Below are 20142 nucleotides of genomic sequence, written 5' to 3'. Positions count from 1 at the left end.
TTATTATAAGACCTGAGAGTTTTAAAGCAAAATACCAAAGGTATGCTTCCTGAAGGCATTTCTGTTGCAATACTGGTATACTTTTATAATCAAGGCAAATAGCACTCACCAAGTCTTCACAACACCTTCCTCTACAGAAATTTTATGTTCATTTAAACACATCCAAATCTAACCTGAGAGTGCAAAACTTAAAAAAAACCAAATTCAACCATGACTTAAGCATTTTTGAAGAGACAGTCAAACAAAAGCCCACTATCAGAAGGTATAGTGGGCCATAAATGCCTTCAGAAATATCTGATGCTATGTCCAAATGCACCTCAAATTACAACACAAGCTATGCATGCTTAGGCAGGCAGCACGCTCAACAGATCAAATCAATACTAACACTACATCAATGCATATCCATTCGGCCATGAGAGAACGGATGACTGCTAACACAATGCAACAACAAAGTAGGCAGAAATCTCATATTTTTAAAGGATTAAAGAATATTAAATAAAATCGTGTGTAGTCAAAACATGGCATCAGAGTTACTTCCTTCAACATAAGATATTCTGCAGTCTTCAGGGAGAAATCATTTATACACTACAGTAAATACTTACATTTTCATCTTCTAACACATCACATTTTCCTAGGTAATTTTTCTCCCTCAGAGCATCTTAGTGCTAACTGCAGTTCCTTAATAATCACACAAAGTTCACCCCAAACAAATAAATCCCTTTATTCTACGCTTACCACTCAGTAGTGAGAGTGCTCTGAACTCACTGGCACTGTAGCACTTTGGCATAACCTGGACTCTTCTCCTGAGCTGCCTTCTCCTCTCCACCTCCTTTCAGCTTCTATAGCTCGTCCTGGTCTATCTCATCCCAGGCTGCCAGGTGACTACTGCTCCCATTTCACCAGTCATGGATGCCTCCAGCCAGGATGCTACCAGTCTAGCCTGCCCACTGTGCCATGCATCAGGAACAATTTCACGAGCTGCCACTGTTTGCTGATGGCAACAGTGCTGCAGCACCCATTACCTGCTCAGATCAAGCCCTCTCCCACTCCTGCAGTCCCAGGCTTCAGGCACAGCAAGCACAACTTCTGGGTGGTGCTCACTTTGCTGTTTTTAACAGGAGCACGCTAGCCTATCCACAGATGTTGGCACCATGTTACCACATTTTGGAATTCCAGTCTCTGGCAGCAGATATAACATCCCACCCTAAGGTTTCAAAGAGCTTGAACATATATCTGGCTTCTGGGCAGCTAAACTTTATATATATATAAATATATATATATATATATAAAGGATATTTTCTTCCTTACTGTTGATAACTGAGAGCAATTCCATGGGCTGTGGCTAATGGGATGAGGTTCAACAAGGCTAAGGGCCTGCACTTGGGCCACAACAACCTCCTGCAACACCTCAGGCTGGGGAAGGGCGCCTGGAAACTGCTCATGGGGAAGGAGCCGGGGGTGCTGTTTGATGGAGCTGAACATGAGCAGCTTGTTCCCAGGCAGCCAGGAAGCCACCAGCGTCCTGGCCTGAGCCAGCACCAGTGTGGAAACAGGGCCAGGGCAGGGATTGTCCCCCTGCAATGGGCACTGGTGAGGCCACACCTCTAATCCTGTGTTCAGCTCTAGGCCCCTCACTAAGGGAGAGACATTGAGGTGCTGCAGCGGGCCAGAGAAGGGCAATGCAGCTGGTGTAGGGCCTGGAGCACAAGTGTGATGGAGAATGGCTGAGGGACCTGGGGGGTTATTCTGGAGAAGGGAAGGCTCAGGGGGGACCTTATCGCACCCTACAACTTCCTGACAGGAGGATGGAGCCAGGAAGGGGCTGGTCTCCGCTCCCAAGGAACAAGGGATGGGACAAGATGAAATGGGCTCAAGCTGCACCGGGGAGGTTTAGATGGAGATGAGGAACAATTCCTCCCCCAAAGGGTGCTCAGGCATTGGAACAGGCTGCCCAGGACAGTGTTGGAGTCACCGTCCCTGGAAGTGTTCACACGCCGTGTAGATGAGGCCTTCAGTGCCATGGGTTAGTAGTGGGCCTTGGCAGTCCTGGGGTAAGGGTTGGATTTAATGATCTTAAAGGTCTTCTCCAACCTGGTTGATTCTATGATTCTATAATTCCTTCACTGGCCACCTCTGGCTTTATGGATTTAGTCAAAATGTGAATAGTCTTTTCATTGCTGTCTGTTCTGCTTCCTGGGGAGACCCACTCAGCTGCTGCCAGAAGACCCCTGTGTGGAAACTGCTCTGAGAGGTGGGCTTGCATTTTAAATAGATCCCATGAAAACATACGCTTATTTTTAAGGATTGTGGAAAAAGAAAAAATCAGCAGCTGACATCGGCTTTTCAAAGGGTGATTACAAAATGAAAACATCCATCCTAATAAACTAGTTAAGGCAAGATGTTAATAACTTATAGTAATCCTATGTAGTCTTGCTAATGCTGCTTTTAACAATACACATAGCTAATATTTTTCATCAATATGGCAATTTGGTTTCTGCTGGTTTCTCTGCTTTATATTTTCTTCTATTGTCATCTCTGAAGAAGTGTGATGAGTGATGAGCTGCAGTGGTAATAGTGGAAATACATTTGCTCTATTAACTACATTTCAGTAAATTTTATTTACAATTTTTACTCTCTGACCTTAAAGACCTGCAGTTCTACCAGAGAACCCATCTCACTCCCTACATTTCCCGATTTATAAGCAAGCTGATTTTTCTTCTGCAGTATATATCTTTAATTGAAGGCCTGAAACAAGAGATATTCTTCACCAACTAGGATTGTTTCCCTATTTCAACAAGAGATTTTGGCCATGGGTGGTAGGAGGGGGGTGGAGAGCAATTTAAAGCAACTCCCCAGCTTCTTGATGCCATTTGCATCATTCTATCATGTACATTTAGGAACATGAAAACTGCTAAAAGTAGTCAGATCAGAAGCCCACCAATTCCTGTATCTTACACCTGACAGTGTCTGGCAACAGATGCTTTTAGGGGAAGAACATGGGGAATACAGGAAGAGTACATCCTCAATCTGTTAAGTTCAAGCATGTTTGCGATATTAGTATGAGCACTGTAGCATTCAGGTTCTGTTTAGATCAAAGAAATATCTAATCACACTAAGCTGAGGATTATTTCCATGTAATATCTGCTTGCTTTTATTTAATATTCCTCTGTGCATGGAAGGACGATGCGCAGAAGGCGGGGCCAGACTCTTCCCAGGGGCGCACAGTGAACAAACAAGAGGCAACAGACACAGTCGCATCAGGCAGAGTTTTCAATGAGATTGGTGAAGCACAGAAACAGGAGCCCAGAGAGGCTGCATAGTCTTCATCCATAGAGAATTACAAAACATTGAAGTTAGCACTGTTTGGAGCAGGAGGTGGGACTTGACAACCACCCTTTCAACCTAAAATATTCCATGATGCCAGCAATAAAACCCTCCTAAACATATAGTTAAAAAACCAAAGGGGTTTAGGCAATAAGTAAAATGAAATCTTATTTCAGTGATTTGAGGACAAGTATGCTGTCTTAGTATATTGAAAATCTTCCTACTTACTTTCTTTTATCTTCACAAGGAACTGGGGACAGACAACAAAAGTCAAATGAACCTATAAGCATGTTTTGCATGCAGACAGCATAGACTAATTTCAATTAGGGACCATATTGAATAGGAAGGCTGTGGCAAGTGCTCCACTTCACTTGTAACAGTTTTCCTACCGTGGCTTTGAGTCCCACATGAAAACACAGATTTCCAGAGGTTTTTAGGCACTTCACACCTATTGATTGTAGCTGTAGCAATACACCTACTCTTCTCCTGTGTTGCTGAAAGTACTCCTTGGTGTTTATTGCACTGTAGGTGCTTAAGTGTCATGAAAACCTGGCTTTGAAATATTTTATGATTTATTTTAAAGAATTTAACTGGATCACTGAAACACTGTTTAGTCTAATAGCCTACATATTTCAGTCTGACAGATTCCCATTACGTACTCTAAATACTCTGTTTAGAAAAAAGCACCTAGCCACTACAGGTAATGAAGATGATGGAGATAACTGGGAAGAGAAGGAAACAGAGATATTTAAGATCCCATCTCTGCATTGAAAGGCAGCTCTTTATTGCCAAGTGAAAGCATTTGGCAGTAAAGTAACCTCCCTTAACTCTCCAAAATAAGAATAAAACAAGCTCTCACCCAGGAAGGATATCATTGCCATTCTAGTCACCTGGAGGGTGAAGTGCTTGTGGATTTAGCATTACTAAAGGAACAAACAGACCGACGTGCAATGAACAAGTGAAACTGGCAGCTCAATTTACAATTACCAAGCTACTGCAATACTGAAGACTTATTTCAGAGGAAGGTTGAAGCAGCACTGGCAAACTAATAAGGAGCTGTAATACAGGCATAATTGGAAAGAAATTTCAGCAACCAAAAGACTCAGATTCATAAAAGGCTAAAATAACAAAGCATGCCTTGGTACATTTGGTGGGAATAGGTGTGTATATTAAAAGTAATTTCAGTATCAGAAAACTTAATTATCTTATGGCAGTGCTCATCTTGGAGAAAGAAGCAGTATCTCACACAAAAGCAAGTGCCTTTACTTTGATCTGGGGAAGCATCAAGGCAACTACGATATAGCAGTGAAGAAGCTTCATCCTTTCCCTCTCCACTGCCATGTGTGGCACACTGAAAATAGGACTGACGTAGCTGTTTTTATGTGGTGTCTTGTTTTAATTCTGTGGACTATTTTTCAAGACTATGAAAAGTAACAGAATTTTCAGCACCTCTGCATTAGGAAACATTATCTTCCTCTCATCCTCACAATAATCTCCAGATATGGGATGCATTTGAAGCAACTCCTACGTTGCTTCTGTATCATCAGCTTCAAACCATGATGAACTACCAAAAGAGAACATCTCAGCACAAGGCAGCTTACTTTTCTGAGTTAAGAAGAAAGTGCCATTTCACAAAAAGAGAAGCCCACAACCCAGTTAGGTTCAAACCTGTTTTTACTGTGCCAAGTCAGAAAGCCTCAGCAATCCGCACAAGTATTTTTTCCTGCAGAGCCCTAGCTCTCATCTCAGACAAGAACTAGCTCCTTCTGAACCTTTATTTTTAAATAGCAGATAAGCAAGCCAGCAAAGTAATGTGCACTGGAGAATCTCAGAAAACAAACAAAAGTCTAACAAAGCACTGTGTGTGTTTCAAGTCATGTTCATACTAGATTTAAGCCCACATGGGGCCTTTTGTAGTCCACACAACTCACATTAAAGAGCATTTCTCCGTGGAAAAATGGATGAAGAGAAAATCTGCTTACAACAGCTTGGGGGGTAAGAGAGATACTCATTTAAGATTTCTCCATAACTAAAGAGTGCATTGAAAACAAACGGTTTCTGTTAATTGCAGACTTGCATTGAACTTTAACAGCAGTTTGTCACTGTTAGTTTTGTTGTTATAATTTAAAAAAATAAAAAAAATCCTTCTCTCTTGAGATTAAGTCCTTTTGCAGGCAGTACTAACTTAACAGGGCACAAATAAAGCATGCTTTTTCCTGTTGTTCTATTAGCACTGGACTATCTGTAGGTGTTCAAATGTTTACTATCCAGTCAGTGTGGACTTGGTTTCATTTAGCCAGTCATTTCATTGGTAGCACAGCTATCCTGATGGCAGTTTGTAAATTTCCAGAGGCATCAGGCACATATCCCACCTGGCATTCAAGTCTGGTCTGCATCCTCTGCTGCCTGTTAAATATGCCAGCCCCTCACACTGCTCTTGTGCATTTGCATGGCAAACATCAGAGAAGTCCATCGGCTTATTTCTTCAGCTTTTTTTGACAGCAGAGGCTATATGAAGAAGCTACATATGGCATTTGAAGATCTTTTTAGTTGTGTTTCCCAGGGTGACATCTGTCCTCATCACAGAATTCTTACAGTGTCTAGTGGCCATACTTCTAAGTGCTCTAATAGAGTGCAATCTGTTTGTGCAAGTCAGCCTGATGGTTGCCTCTCAGCTGCATTATGAATAACTCCTTCAATTCAATTGCACCAGTATACTAAGATTTCCCACTTTTGAGGACTTGGAGAGCTTGCTTGTATTGAGCTGCAGTGTCTTACAATTCTGTGTTTCTTGTTATGCTTACATTACTGAGAAACTCTTGGGTACATTGATACCAAAAGCTGATTCATCTCAGTAACATTGCTTTGTCATGCTGTGGCGGTTCAGGAATCTTATCAGCCTCATTCAATCACCTGCAACAATATGGAGAGACACGCTTCTATTCTGGGCGCAGTCTAGCATGTGCAATGAATTCTGCTTCAAACTGTGCTTGGCTAAGGACTCCTGGATTAAGCAGGGCATCTTCAGCAGTCACACTCTCTCTGCAGGCTGGCACCCCAGCACACTGAAAGTACAGGACATCCTGGGGGGCATAATTTGCAACCTCTGAAAGCAGCCAGACAATGTCAGAAAGATTTCAACTTTAAACCTATTGATAGCTTACTGAGGTATATTTAGACATATGCATGTTTTTTAAAGCTAAGTTTATGGCAAGAGAAAGCAACAGAGAATGTGAACTAGTTCAAAATTTGGGAAGTAAATAATGATAGAGAATACAACTTGGGCTTCCTAGGAAAGTTTAGAGAATGTTTAACAGCAAAAATATAACCCTCAGAGCCACCCTGGGAAAGATGTAAAAACAGAAAAAAATCAATTAAAAGTGAAGATCTTTAGCACTTCCAGAACACACTCAGTACATTTAAGTAATTTGGAGTTGTGGGATATGTGCTTAAAGTCCTGTTCACTTGCCACTTAAGCCATCTCTACAAAAAGCTTGCCTGACTCTTTTTCATTTTGATTTATTCCAGGACAATGACCTGTTGCAATGAGATGATATCCACAGCTTCCCTCCCAACCTTAAGTTTCTCCCATACCATTCCCATAATCCTTTCTCCCCCACTCTTAAGATTAAAAAAAGAAACAAGTACTCTTGGTAGACTTCTTTGAATGCCAGGCTTTGGCTGGCTAAAAAAATTAATTCTAGGCAAGTTATCAGAGATTTAGGAGGAAATCTTCTATCCTAAAATCTATACAAAGTATTGTAGTGCTATAAGGTCAGAGCATACATGGTGGAGAGGGGGGGTGAGGACAGGGGTACACAAATTCTTCATATTTAGCTTGCTGATCTATCTCAGTCTTCTACCCCAAATCATCTTAACTAATTTGTAATGCACAAGAAAATCCTCTTTTCTTTATGAATGCTTTCAAATAATCCTAGGTAAATATACAAACAACTGCCAAACCTTACAACTGCACTTTATTTAGGTCTCTTTCTATTACATTAATAAGCTCCACAAAAGGATAACAACTCTGAAATCTGCTTTAGGATTTCATTTGTATTTACTTTCCATTTGAATTTTTCTGCTGTTAATGACCATGTCACACTAAGGTTTAATCAGCTAGATCTTGATGATACAACAAGTACCACCATAAGCAATTACCTGCTACACCCTCCCCTGCATAGCCAGTTTTTCCCATCAGCTAAAAACTCCAAATCTATCCGGAAAATAAAAACAAAACAGCACAAATAAAACATTTTCCTTTGGGGAGAGCTGGGTCAGCTACACAAATAAATAAATCAAAATTCATTACATCAAAACAGCTCCAATAAGATTTTTTTTTCCTTTTAAAGGAGAAGAAATTAATTTAAACCACTGTTTAGAAAACAAAGCAGAAGAGAAATGTACCCTTCCCTTCTCCCTGCCCAGCTCCCACTCTCTGAATCCTTCCTCCTGGCACGTACTTTTTGGGTTCAGCCGTAAGCATCTCCCTTCCCTCCGTACATCTGCTCTGTGCAGGACTGCCGAGCTGCAACTCATGACGAGGAGCATCTGAAATCCCAGGGTTTAAAAAGCCACTCGCAAGCAAGCCCTCCTCTGCTCCCAGCCTGACAGCTCTGGGAGCATATTGAACCGCAGCACTAACCCACAGCAAATCACTGATCCCATTATTCAGCCTGACTGGTCCCACCACAAATGTTTCAAGTGCAAAAAGATTACTTAAAAAAAAAAAAAAATCCCACAACACCCTTTTTGTTTTGTTATTATTGCATATATTTTATATTTTTTTTTAAGGATGAATACCCAGAGGAGTTTGTTTCCAGGGCATCCCAGCTGGCTACCTCTGCCCCGCACAACCCAGCAGCACCTCAAGCCCCCAAGGGTACCACCACCGAGGCTGGGCATCCTCAGGCAGTCAGTGCCCTGGCACTCTGTCTGCTCCGTACCTGCTCCCTGCAGTCTTGGGTGGGCAGCCAGGGAGGGAGGGTGAATCTTGCATGTCCCTCACAGCGAGTCACACCACTGTCCTCTTATGCTTTTGCTGCCAGGAGCCTGGCTCTGCCTTCCCCATAACCCCCCTCTAGGTGGCTGAAAACAACAGCCAAGCCCCCCCCCCCCCCCCCCCCCCGCCACCCCGTTCACCCCCCCGCCTCTCCTGGCTGGTCAAACCCAGCTCTGGCTTTCACTTTGCGTGCCCTGTGCTCCATCCCTAAGGCCCACGAACCCCCAAGGCTAGGTTAGGGTGGCTCTGCCCTGCTGCCAATGGGAGCAGCCACACGTCTGAGCCCACAGCTGAGTTTCTTGCGGGACTGTCAAGGAGCAGGGACTGGGTATAAAAACAGAAACTCACCCTGGAGTTTCCAAAATTTCATCTGCAGCATGTGCCTCAACATTCAAGCATCTGCTGTCCTGAAGACACTTGAATAACCACAAAAAGTAAAGTGAAGGGCACCAATTGGGGCACAGGAATTTCTTACTTACAGCATCTTGTTGGTGTCATGTTTGTAAAGCTGAGCTCTCCAGAGGCACTGAAACGTGATGAAAAGAGCAAGGATCTGATGGCAGGCATGCTCTCCAACAGCCTCTTTCTCTTGCAGTCTGGCCAGAAAGACGTCACAAAAACAGATGCATTTTTATCCCTATTTTTTCTTTCCAATGCATTGGCAATATTTTCAACATGACTGATTTCAGCGCTCCTCTTTTAAAAGACATGAATGGAGAGGATTTGTGAGACTGAGCTTTGTCTGGAGAAAAAGGGCTCAAAGTAGTAGAGTGTGGAGTAGAAATAGCAAATCAAACATGATACTCCTCCTGTATCTGGGACATGACAGTGGTCACAGCTCAACAATATTTCTGCCCCCAGATTAGCTCTTTTAACTGATGTTTTTAAAGATGATAGGAAATAAACTACAGACATAAAACTTACAAATATGGCAAACATATACCCCACAGATAATCTGTAAAATGCTGAAGAATACAGCAGAACATCCTAAACTGCAGGCCTAGATCTCAAAAAAGAGCTTGCTTTGGCATTTAATATACTAAAGACGCGATGGACATGTTATCATAAAATGAATAATCTGCCAGAACAGGAAAAATAAAAGTGCTTCAGTGAAAATACAATATGCTGTTATGCATTGTACTATAAAAGCCAAAATTATGATATCATCGTCAAACAAATGTTCAGACATTGGTACTGTCTGTTGATCATTATTACTTCATCCTTGGCTTTCATTCCTTATTGAACCACCTTATTTCCTTTCAGTTATCTGACTTCACAAGTCAAGTCAACTTCCCTCCTGTGAAGATGATAAGTAAAACACAGTATCGGTATTAGCTGCTGTCTCTCACAGTCAATTGTACCTTGGTTTATCATGCTTTATTTTTCAGGTCAGCCTTTTGACTTGATCTCTGTGATCTGGGAGTTGCAGATATGTTTGGAAGCAAGCTGCATTTTTCTTTCCTTTGCTTTATATGCTCCAAGCTCTAACCCACCAAATGATACATATTTCAGACATCATAACAGTTACATAGCTTTTTCCTTCTTCGTTCATTGCATCTATTACCTAAATGATATGATGCATTAGATTACCTTTATCGCCCTTAAAAATATGATTGATGTCCTATATGTATCACAAGACATCAAGTATTTGCTAACCTTGCAACTTTTTCCATAAAAACTGGATTTCAGAGGACAATTTATACACAGTTTCAGAAGTATTATATACTGTCTTTGCAGTCTCAGAACCTGTAGATTCATAATTTCTTGGCTGATAACGTATTTTATCACTAATACATTTTAAATTTTTGTTAAGGCAACAGAGGTCACATGAGGAATGATCAGCCCTGTAATATCCACAGATGGGTTCCCTTTTTTCCTCTAATTACAGAAATGTGAAATGCTGCTCTCTGAAACGAGAGACCTGATGAACTCTTCAGATATACTTTCTGAGGAACTGCTTGCTTTGCTCGTGTTGCTGTTCACTCCTACATCTGCAAGCTGGAGCTGAAACTTCTCTGAGGTCAGGCCACCACACACAATACCTTGCAGAGCTGGACTCAAAATGAACCCCATTTTGTGTGAGGTATTCGAATTAAAGCTAAGAATTGAATATGAAGGGAAAGTTAAATGCCAACTAAAGCAAACTTCTGCAAGTTTCAGATATGTTTAGACTGACAGGGTTTTGATTGATGATTTGAGTTGGCTTCATGAATGACAGAGTTTAGGTGCAATTAAGCCTCCAGCTAGCAGCTTATTGGGCTCCTGTCTCACACATCTCTCTTCCCTGCACTTACACCAGGATTAGTTCTTCATCAGGCCTTTCTATTTCAGCTGTTTGTAATTAATCCCGGGACATAGGAAAATACAGTTAATCATTCAAGTGAATAAAACCAGACAAAGTATTTGGACTCACTGAGCATTATGAACTGCATTTGCATGCTTAAACTCATTATGTGTTTGAATAAAAAGCGCTGAGAATCAGTACTTTAGTCACTGGAAACAGATCACTCAAGTAACTAAAGAAGTAGGTAAGGTCAAGATCCTAGGCTGAGGAACTAATGGCAGTAGCTCCATGTGAAGAATTAAAGAAACCAACAGATCACTGAACAAAATGGAGGAGAAAGTATACTTTAAAAAAGAAGAAAAAGAAAAAAAAAGAAAATGGAGCAGAGCAGTTTAGGATGAATAATAGCACTTTACATGTCTATGACACCTTCCATCCCACAGGCTCCCAAAGCAGTTGGGAAATTTAACAAATTGAAGGACATTATCTACTGTACACTGAAATCCTTTTATCTGCCACTGAAGGTATCCCCTCTGGGTCAAAAAGCAGTGTCTGTTTAACAGGTTAGATTTGTTGTGACAAACACCACATCTAAGTGAAGCTACAAGGAGAGTATAATTGTCAACAGCTGGAACTGGTGCTGAATCCTGGATTGAGCACTGGTTGGGAAAGGTCTGCTAGTATTTGTCCAGTTACCACTGGTGATGAAGACTTTATCACAGATCTTGCAGACCTGCCATGCCCAGGGCAGGCATTTTCATGAGCCAGCTCCTTGGGACACCAGCCTCAACATGAGGTGCCTTCACAACCCATATCCCCACTCCTGGCAATGCTTGAGTGCTATATCCATCAGACAGGGAGAGAGGAGAGATTGACTGTAAACATCCAGGCACAAAGACAGAAGCTCCTTGAAAATCTGCCAACATTAGCAATACAGGGTAACAAAGCAGGCTAAATTCACTGTGCCTTAAGGATTATTATCTAGAACAGCAACAAAAGCAGAGTCACACCAAAAATCTCCTCCAGGCTACGCATTCAGTGATGTGGGAGCAAGTTTCACACTGCCCTTCTCTCACAGTCATGTCAGGGATCTCAGCCCCTTTAAGGGATTATGGCCATACTTGCGGCCACTGATACTACAACCACTAAAGAGTGCAAACCAAGGCAAACACAGCATGATTATTAGAAAACCCTGTTACAACAAAAAAACTGGCAGAAAGAAGAGAATTTAATGAAAGAGAAGTACATGGCCACTGAACTGGCATGTTCTAGCTTTAAAAGGAAAAGAAATAGCATCCAAAGCCCCTTCCAGATTTGCTGTTGGACCAGAAGAAAGGTTAGGTTTTCAAAGATAGATGGATAATCTACAGTCACATGTGCATTTTGGGATGGCACAGAAGCATATTTGTAAATGTGCTTTGAGCTGTAGAACAAGGAAGAGTAAAATAAAGGGTGAGAACAGAATCATATGCCAATGAGCAAAATGGATTTATTCAGCAGCCCATATGGTCTGATGGTTTAAAGTAGCTACAAGGTTGATTCAGGAATTAATCTTGGGATTGTTATAAACTGCAATGCAACACTCAACATCGTCCTACTGAGCTTCTGAGAACTCTGAAAAGTCTCACATAATTCACATGGCAGCTGAAATATTTTAATTGCATTAAATGGTGCTCCTCTGACATCCGTCCTGTCTCCTTATTCCACTAGCAAGAATGAGTTACCAGGACTCAGCCTTGACTTTTCATCCCAGGTTCATCCTTTCCTAGGGTCCTTTCTGTGGAAAGAACAACCCAGCCAAGATCCACTCTCAGTCTTGTTCCTCAGGTGAGGGCATTCACTGTCTTGGGTACAGGAATTTTTAGCCACAACTTTTCTGGTCTTTGTGGCCTTTGGAACTCTTGCCTCCCAGGAGACGGACTTCAGCACCAAGCCACATCCAAGGAATGTTATGTCTGTTGGAGACTGACAGTGGCAGAGGAAAAAATGCAAATGTCAAAGGGCCACCGGGCAAAAGAAGAGGAATTCAACTCCATAGTCCACTGGGGAGACATTCACCTGGGAGACAGGAATCCTGGCTCTTAGCTGGTGCTTCTGGCACTGCTATGTACCCTCTAGATAGATTGTTTGAACTGAAACAGAAATGGACCTGTCCTGGAACAGAGTCCTCAGATCAACATCTCTGCTGTGCCACCAATCCTGTAAACCAACTCCAAATTATGGTTGTTTGACAAAATTTCAGCAGACAAAATTCAATATTTTTACTTTTAACTCTCTTTTTGGTTGAAAAACACACTTGTGATACAAGAATTTTCCATGGAAAAGACACTGATTTTTTAGTAACTCAGAAGTTTTCCTCTGGCTTCATTCAATCACAAAGTTTTCTCAAGAACTGATGGAAAAATGCTGAAAGTCACAACTTCTGCTGCAAAAGTCATTGCAGTGACAGCTACACAGACATTTCGTGTTGTACTATTATCTTCCATACTGAAATTTTCCATTTCTGGTCAAAGGTGACTTATTTCTATAAACAGAAACATTTTCACACTTTAAATGCTTAAAATAAAATCCTTTTGCCTAAAAAGCCAGCCTGGAGAATTTAATCGTGAAAGCTGAATTCATCAGGGTCTTATCAATGCTTAAAAGGACTCTTTGTAATGAGGTTAAAAAACAGAAACCCAAACTTGTTACTGGCTCCCTAATTCCAACACTGTTTTGAAAAGAGACATGCTAAAACAGGGAAAACCTCGTAGGTCTTCAGTTTCTATATGCTAAAGGAGGGAAGAATATTGTTGGATATAAAGTAACTGTGAGCAGCATGACCTTGAAGAGCCAAAGAAACAATCCTTAAAATCCAGAAGGGATACATGTTAGGCAACATCCATGCTACTGCCCAGATGTCCCAGCCCCAAACACTTAGCAGAAAATGCTCTACCCTGTTAAGTGCTGGCTCCAGGGGATCCAGCACAGCACCTAACAGAGCTCTGACAATCCCTGGTGATAAGGTGACATCAGTTTTTCATGTACCAGGCAAAATGCTTGCAGGGAATGGCCTACCATGTCCTAACTATGGCACTTTGCAGAGTGCGGCGATGGAAGCACGTGTGATGTGACCTTGAGCTTTGCCCTGACAGACAGCACCTCAGTGAGCAGAGGCCAGTTCCAGCTCTGCAGGTATCTTCATTGCAATGCATTCCCATCCATTTAGGGTAACTAAGATCCAGTTTCCATTAAAATTAAGGGTATAAAATAGTAATGAATTTCAGAAGCTCTCAAGATGTACTGTGATGCAAAGACCAATACATAACAATTTCTGCAGCCATTTTAGGTCCAATAACCCTGTATTTTGAATTGTCCTTCACATAATATTGTCCTAAAACAAAAGCTGACCCAAGATAAAATGGAATATAAACTACAAATTACTTTAAAATGTTTTTTTTTTTGTCTTAAGTATCTTCTTCTTATCTTAAATATCTTCAGTGGCAAATACAAAACCCATTGTTTTCCTACCAATAGTGTGGATAATTGAAATAGGTGCATAATAATACACTTATACTGAGAAGGATCTTGAATTCTGTCTCTGCTCTGAAAATAAGCCATCAGTAATACCTTCTGGGTGACAATCTGACATGAGAGTCTGAGACTAGTTTTCAGATGTTCTTCCATTCACCATACAATCCCTGGCCTGTAAATCTCTTGTCATGGACTGAGCTCATATATGGGCTTTTTTCTGCCTAATGCCACATGAGTTCCTGTAATCCCTATCCCATCTGGTACAGAAGTCATCAGGGTGCACTTTACCTTCTTCAGCAAAATAGGTATTACGGAAAATCCAGTACTTCACTGAAATCCAGTATTTAAAATGAAGGCCCTTTCCTAAGAGCAGGGCATACAAATTAAGAGACTTGATGAATACCAGAAAGGAAGTTGGTATGGAACTCCAGTGTCCGGGCTCCTGCGACCAGCAGGTGTCCTCCTTCCCTCTGCAACAGGGATAAGTAAGCACAGGTACTGCCAAAGCTGCTGTCGTGTATTTCTCACAGAAACCAAAACACAAGGAGAAACAAATTCTCTGAGGAGACAAAGCTTTGCTTCCTCTATAATCATGAAGAAAGCTTTGTAATGAGTTAAACTTTTTTCCCCAAAACACACAGTGAATAAGGGATAGCCAGAATGTAAAAACAGCTATCGGCCCTCAGTGGTTTCCCACAGTGGGATAGATGCTCGGATTCCCCAAAGCTCAAAACTGCAGGGCAGAGAGAGAAGCAGATAGTATATGGTATTAAAACAGGCTAAAAGGAGATTTTTGTCAGGAGATGTGGTGAATTACACAGGGCTCCTTTGAGGACCATTTCAGGTTTATCTGAAAGGGGGTTCATATTCTTCTAAACATTTAAAATAGAGTGGGATTTTTAAAACACAATTTTATGCATAGGTATTACAGCAAATTTTAGATTAGAGCTATAACCAAGTCAATACAAGAAGAACTTACTGAATTTGCTTCAGAAGAACCAAAGCAACCTAATGCAGATTCTGTCAGGCAGACAGCATAGATTTGTGAGCTCTCAGGTATGTTTAATGTTGTCATATCTGTCCAGCTACACTATTTAGTTCAGTGTTGCAGCTCTGTCAGAATTCAACAGCTAATGCCAAGAAAGCAGACTATGACACCTCATGCAGCATCACAGCAATGGTATAGCTTCGTAAGTCAAGGAGGGGAAAAAGTCCTGTGCTCAACTGGCAAGATTTTTCATGGGTTTTTTGCTGTTAATAAAATAAAAATTAAATTAAAATGTCACTCCATCCACCTCAATCTGGTAAAGTCACATGATGGCAAATTTGGACTTGGTATGATACGACGGGGGAATATAAATTGCTTCTCAGCAGAACCTGTTCATGCACTCATTCAGTATTTTTATTCCTCCTATTGGTTTCTCCCTTAGCCATTGGGACCTCAGTAACAAATCACTTTCCTTGAATCATGGAACTAAATTCTGCTGTTAAATCACAAGCTTCATTTGGGCTTACATATTCGTGTTAGGGTAGCAGGAACAGAAATTGGTTTATAGCATTGATCTTCACACTTGCATTAAAACCACAGCCTTATCCTATTTTCACATTGCCAATGAGAGCTATTTCTGGGAACAAATCATTAATTTATATCACTGAACTACCAACTTCAAACTTCCCCATTGCCTTCTTCAGTTTTATACCTCTTCACATCACTGTGGGGTTTATTTCCTTGACCCTCTGAGCTGCTAATCTTACCCCTGCCTGCAGTTACCTTTCTTATCTTGCATGGCTCTAGTCTTTGTACTTTCTCACTTCTAAGCAACTTTCTCAGAAGTCCAAGCCAAGGTTTTGCAGCTGTGTTAAATCACAGCAATGTCTTGGACCACAAACAGCTGAATTCTTCAGAAGAGGGTCATGGCTCCATGATCAGGAATAGAAAAAATAACTAGAAGGAACTGAAGTACCAGACAAAAAGACCAGCAGATTACGCCTTTGAAAAGCTAGCCAGAAAAAGGCTACTAGGTAGGCAAAGAGGGAGGAAGAAGTGAAAAGAGGAGATAAATCACCAGTTGGCTGGGCTGGTAGGCTGGAGATAGAAGTAAGTCATTACACAAAGGAATTGTAAAAATAAAAAAGCCAAGCAGAAGGCAACCTCTCTCTGCCTATGACAAAGAAACAGAAATGTAGAATTGTGAATAACTATATAGAGACTGAAAATATTCTCACATATATTTGTAAGATCCAGTTTTTCACTTGGCCAAATACCACATAATGATCACATAGATGATAGCTGAGGATGTATGTTTATGTGACCAAACTGCCTGCATCCAAAATGATTTGAGAGTTTAAACAGCAACAAGAGCTGATAAATGGAGATTTGACCAAAATATTCTAGGCTGTCGAGATATCTGCAACATTGGGTGGTGAAGAAATGTATTCTTGGGCAGGCAGCTGGATGTCTGTGACCTACTCATCTGGCCATGGAAATGCCTCTCAGAATGCATTAGCAATAGCACCTGATAGCATTACCACAGCCTTGTCAGTTCCTCACTCCACTCAGCAACAGGAGTTGCTCTTGCCTTTGCTCCTGGGCCATCACATATGTAGATCTTCTTAATGCATATTCACACATGGTAATTTGTAGCCAAAGTAGGCTAGAAGATGCAGCTCCTCTGTTAATTATAACATAGTAGATTGCAATAACCAGGTCTGCTGCAATAGTCCCAGTTTGGGCAGGGATCTGATCCAGGCCTTTGAGAATCTGTTTCCATTGTCTGCTGCTGGGTGCAGCTTATGGTTCCTCCCTCTGCTTGGGAGGGACTAGCTAACTTGCTTCATACTAGCTAAACATAGCCAGAAAAGGGCTGCTCAAGTGGCTCATGTTGGAGCTTCCAGCAATTTTTGCCCATGTGGGCTTCAGCTTCCCAACAACCAGAAAATTTCTTTCAGCGGCTAACTGCCTTGTCTCCTGTTGGGAGTTGTTTCACACTGTGTAAGTAATACCAGTAAACCCCAAAGCAGCTTTCATACCAGCGAGTGGTGTGGGAAACACATGCCCTGGGGATTGAGAAAGCCTAACCCATGAGTCAGCTGACCTGACTTTAAATGCTGGGGAAAAAAAAAGGAAAAGCATCAAATTTACTCAATAGGGTCAAGGTTTAAATTTTGGATTATGAGTATGAAACAAAGTTAGAAAATTAAAATACAGACATGACAAGACTGAGAACAAACCTAACCTCCGTCTGCCCTTCTTGCTTGACCAGAGATTTCTTTGAGATATATATCTTGGCCTGGAAAACCAGCATGCCATTCTCCACCATCTTGCCATTCTCCACCATCTTGCCTTGCCTGCCAAAGCCAACCCCTGGCTTTGTTCAACCACAGAGCCAAGACACGGCACATAGACTCATCCTTCTCAAGGGTGCCATCTTTCAGAGCCAACCTTTCAGTGGAACAGGTACCTCCAGCCCAGCTGTTTCTGGGCATCACTGCCCAAGATGCAACTGAGGGTGTACTATCTCCCTGCTTCTCGTTTCTTTCAGTGCCTCCCACTTCAGACCTCCCTGATACTGTTTTGTTCTAACAGGAATGTAACACTGTGCATAGTGTGTCACTGTGCAAAATTGTACAGCCTCAATTTTACCCATGCACCAACTTTTTTGTATTTCATTTGAGTCTCCTCATTGAAGGCATGACATTTTCCTTACCACTGTAGCACTTTATAAACCATCCGTCAACTGAAGGATTAACTACATAAACATCTCGTTAAATTTGCTGTCACTATTTCACTGTGATCTGATGATAACAGCATAACTTACTGCTAATACTAATTATTAGTCTTGACAGTTTTGGCATGTATAACAATTTCTACATTCCCTTCCCAGCAGAAGCATTTTCCCACATCTAGATCACCACTGCCTCTGTGCCACCTGGAGAGCCTCCTGCTTTCTCCAAAGGATTCAAAACTCTTTCATCTGTTCCCACAGCTGCTCCACATCCACCTAATTGAAGTGGTCACCTCTGGAAAAGGAAATGTAAGCATAAGTCGATATCATATGATTGCTTCTGGACATGGTATTTCCTCATGATGTCATACATCTCATGAAAAGCCTGTAGGCAAAATGCATCTCAGGAAGAACTGAGAAGAAGAATAAAGTATATAAAGTCAAATTGCCTTGATGAAGGCACATTTGTTTGCTTTTTTCCTTTGTGGCATAAAAATTACAGCCACTGACCAGGTTTAATAGTTGGCTCGTTAAAAGATGCACTAGAGCCAAAACTTTGAAAACTTAGAAATTATTTTTGTTTATAAAATTTTCTTTAATGGCTATAAAGTATTTTTGTTTTAAAGTGGTAACTCAGCACACTTAACAACCAGGTTGCCAGAGAGCAGCTAATTTTAGGTTTACCAATGCTGCTACAAAAATATCTTCAAAAAAACTTTGGCTTTAAGATATGAGAAGTAGGTACCTGGCAAGGTTAGCCTGGGGTATAGATTTAGTTTCCAAAAATCTGTTTTTCACAGGTCCTTATACTGACAAATAAATTTTGTGGTTAATGGAAGTTAAAAAAGGCACTGCTAAACCCTATCACTATTCTGGGGGAAAGGATATTTTGGTAGATTTTGGTGAGAAGTATAAAAGCAGAATTTATGAACATGAAGGAACATCTTACAGAAAACAAAGGATGCTAGAAATTATTTAAAATTGATTAATTTTTGCAACCATATTTGATTCTATAAGCACTTTTTCCCTTTTGACTTACCTGCTTAAGGACTCTCTTAAGCTATCTTCCCAAATGTATTCACAAATATTTTCTATACCTAACATGCTGCTGATTTTTCCCTTTCCTCCTGTGGCTAAAAATTTAAAACATTTACTACTGTGTCTTAGTTATAACATAGAAAGTCAGTAATACAATGAAAAAGAATCAGTGTGATATTGCAGATGGGTGTTAACTTTACTCAACAAAGTTTTGCTAAAAACAAGAACTCAGTAAAGGACTAAATACATCTTCAATGCTGTGCAATCACAGAACTAATGAGGTTATTTCAAACAGTAATGCATTTTAAATAAATTTTCCAGGGAAGCACAGATTTTATGGGAATTTTTCTGGTTTAATTTAGAATAAGAAAAATAAATAAATAACACCAAACAAAACAAAAAAAATAACAGACAAGAAAAGTTAAAAAACACAACCACAATCTCATTTCAGGTTGGCTTCTCCAGAAGTAAGTGTATTTAATTTTGCTGAGCCAGCTGGCATGATTTACTTTCTGGCAGTTAACAAAACAAACTACCTCTCCCTTTACTCCAGAGGAAATATATTGACTTATATTCTCATTCAGAGATGACATTGCAAGTTTCTCTCTATCTGAACTGATTGATACATGGAAGTCACACAAAAGTGGGTTATAAAGAGAAAAATTATTTTAGTAAGGTAAGCTTATCTATAAAAGCCTTTTTATTTTTTTTTAAGGACACTTTTCCCCTCCAGGCCACTCAAAATAGGAAAATCTGGGTAAGTACTGAAATTAAAGTGCCTTAGGAGATTTCACTAACTCAAGTCATGTGCTATTTATGAACTCTGAAGTATTAAAATATTTTGTTGACATTGAAAGCATTTCTACATTTGTAAATCCCTGATTTTTAAGGACTTTGATTCACTGGGAAAAAGTCTTGAAACATGAGCATTTCATATCAGCAAAGCTCTGTGTGTAAATACCAGACTTTCTTGTGCAGGGCAATTCCAAATTCTGCTTAGCTTTCATAATAGTCTCCTTCAGTCAGAGATTTTTGTAACATGTATCATGTGAGTGTAATTATTACTCTCCTAGAAATTCTTCTATTAACACTTTTAACACTTGTAGTCCAAGGTAAAGAACATTTCCTCATCCAGGCTGTTACCCAGTGATACAATTGCAACTTCCATAAGCTGACATTTCTCTGTATCACTCTATAAATCCAACAAATCTTTTAAACAAATGACTCAACTTCATCGTGATTGTGCAAACTCAACT

At 40.7% G+C, this 20142-nt stretch overlaps 1 protein-coding gene across 3 annotated transcripts in view; it reads right to left on the bottom strand.

Annotated features, from left to right (window-relative positions):
* Positions 1 to 20142, bottom strand: part of LOC134173528 (melanopsin-like) — a 67922-nt gene that overhangs the window by 29078 nt on the left and 18702 nt on the right. For all 3 annotated transcript variants that reach the window (XM_062637624.1, XM_062637627.1, XM_062637625.1), the window contains one exon: positions 8806 to 8922. The gene's annotated coding sequence lies outside the window, so the exon portion shown is untranslated. The remainder of the gene's footprint in view (positions 1 to 8805; positions 8923 to 20142) is intronic.

This window comes from Pezoporus occidentalis, unplaced genomic scaffold (genome assembly GCF_034315485.1).
Source record: "Pezoporus occidentalis ecotype Australia unplaced genomic scaffold, CSIRO_AGI_Poc_V1 ctg53, whole genome shotgun sequence".
NCBI classification, from domain to species: domain Eukaryota; kingdom Metazoa; phylum Chordata; class Aves; order Psittaciformes; family Psittacidae; genus Pezoporus; species Pezoporus occidentalis.
The sequence above is the reverse complement of the archived record's forward strand: the minus strand, read 5'-3'. Positions and strand labels throughout refer to the sequence as shown.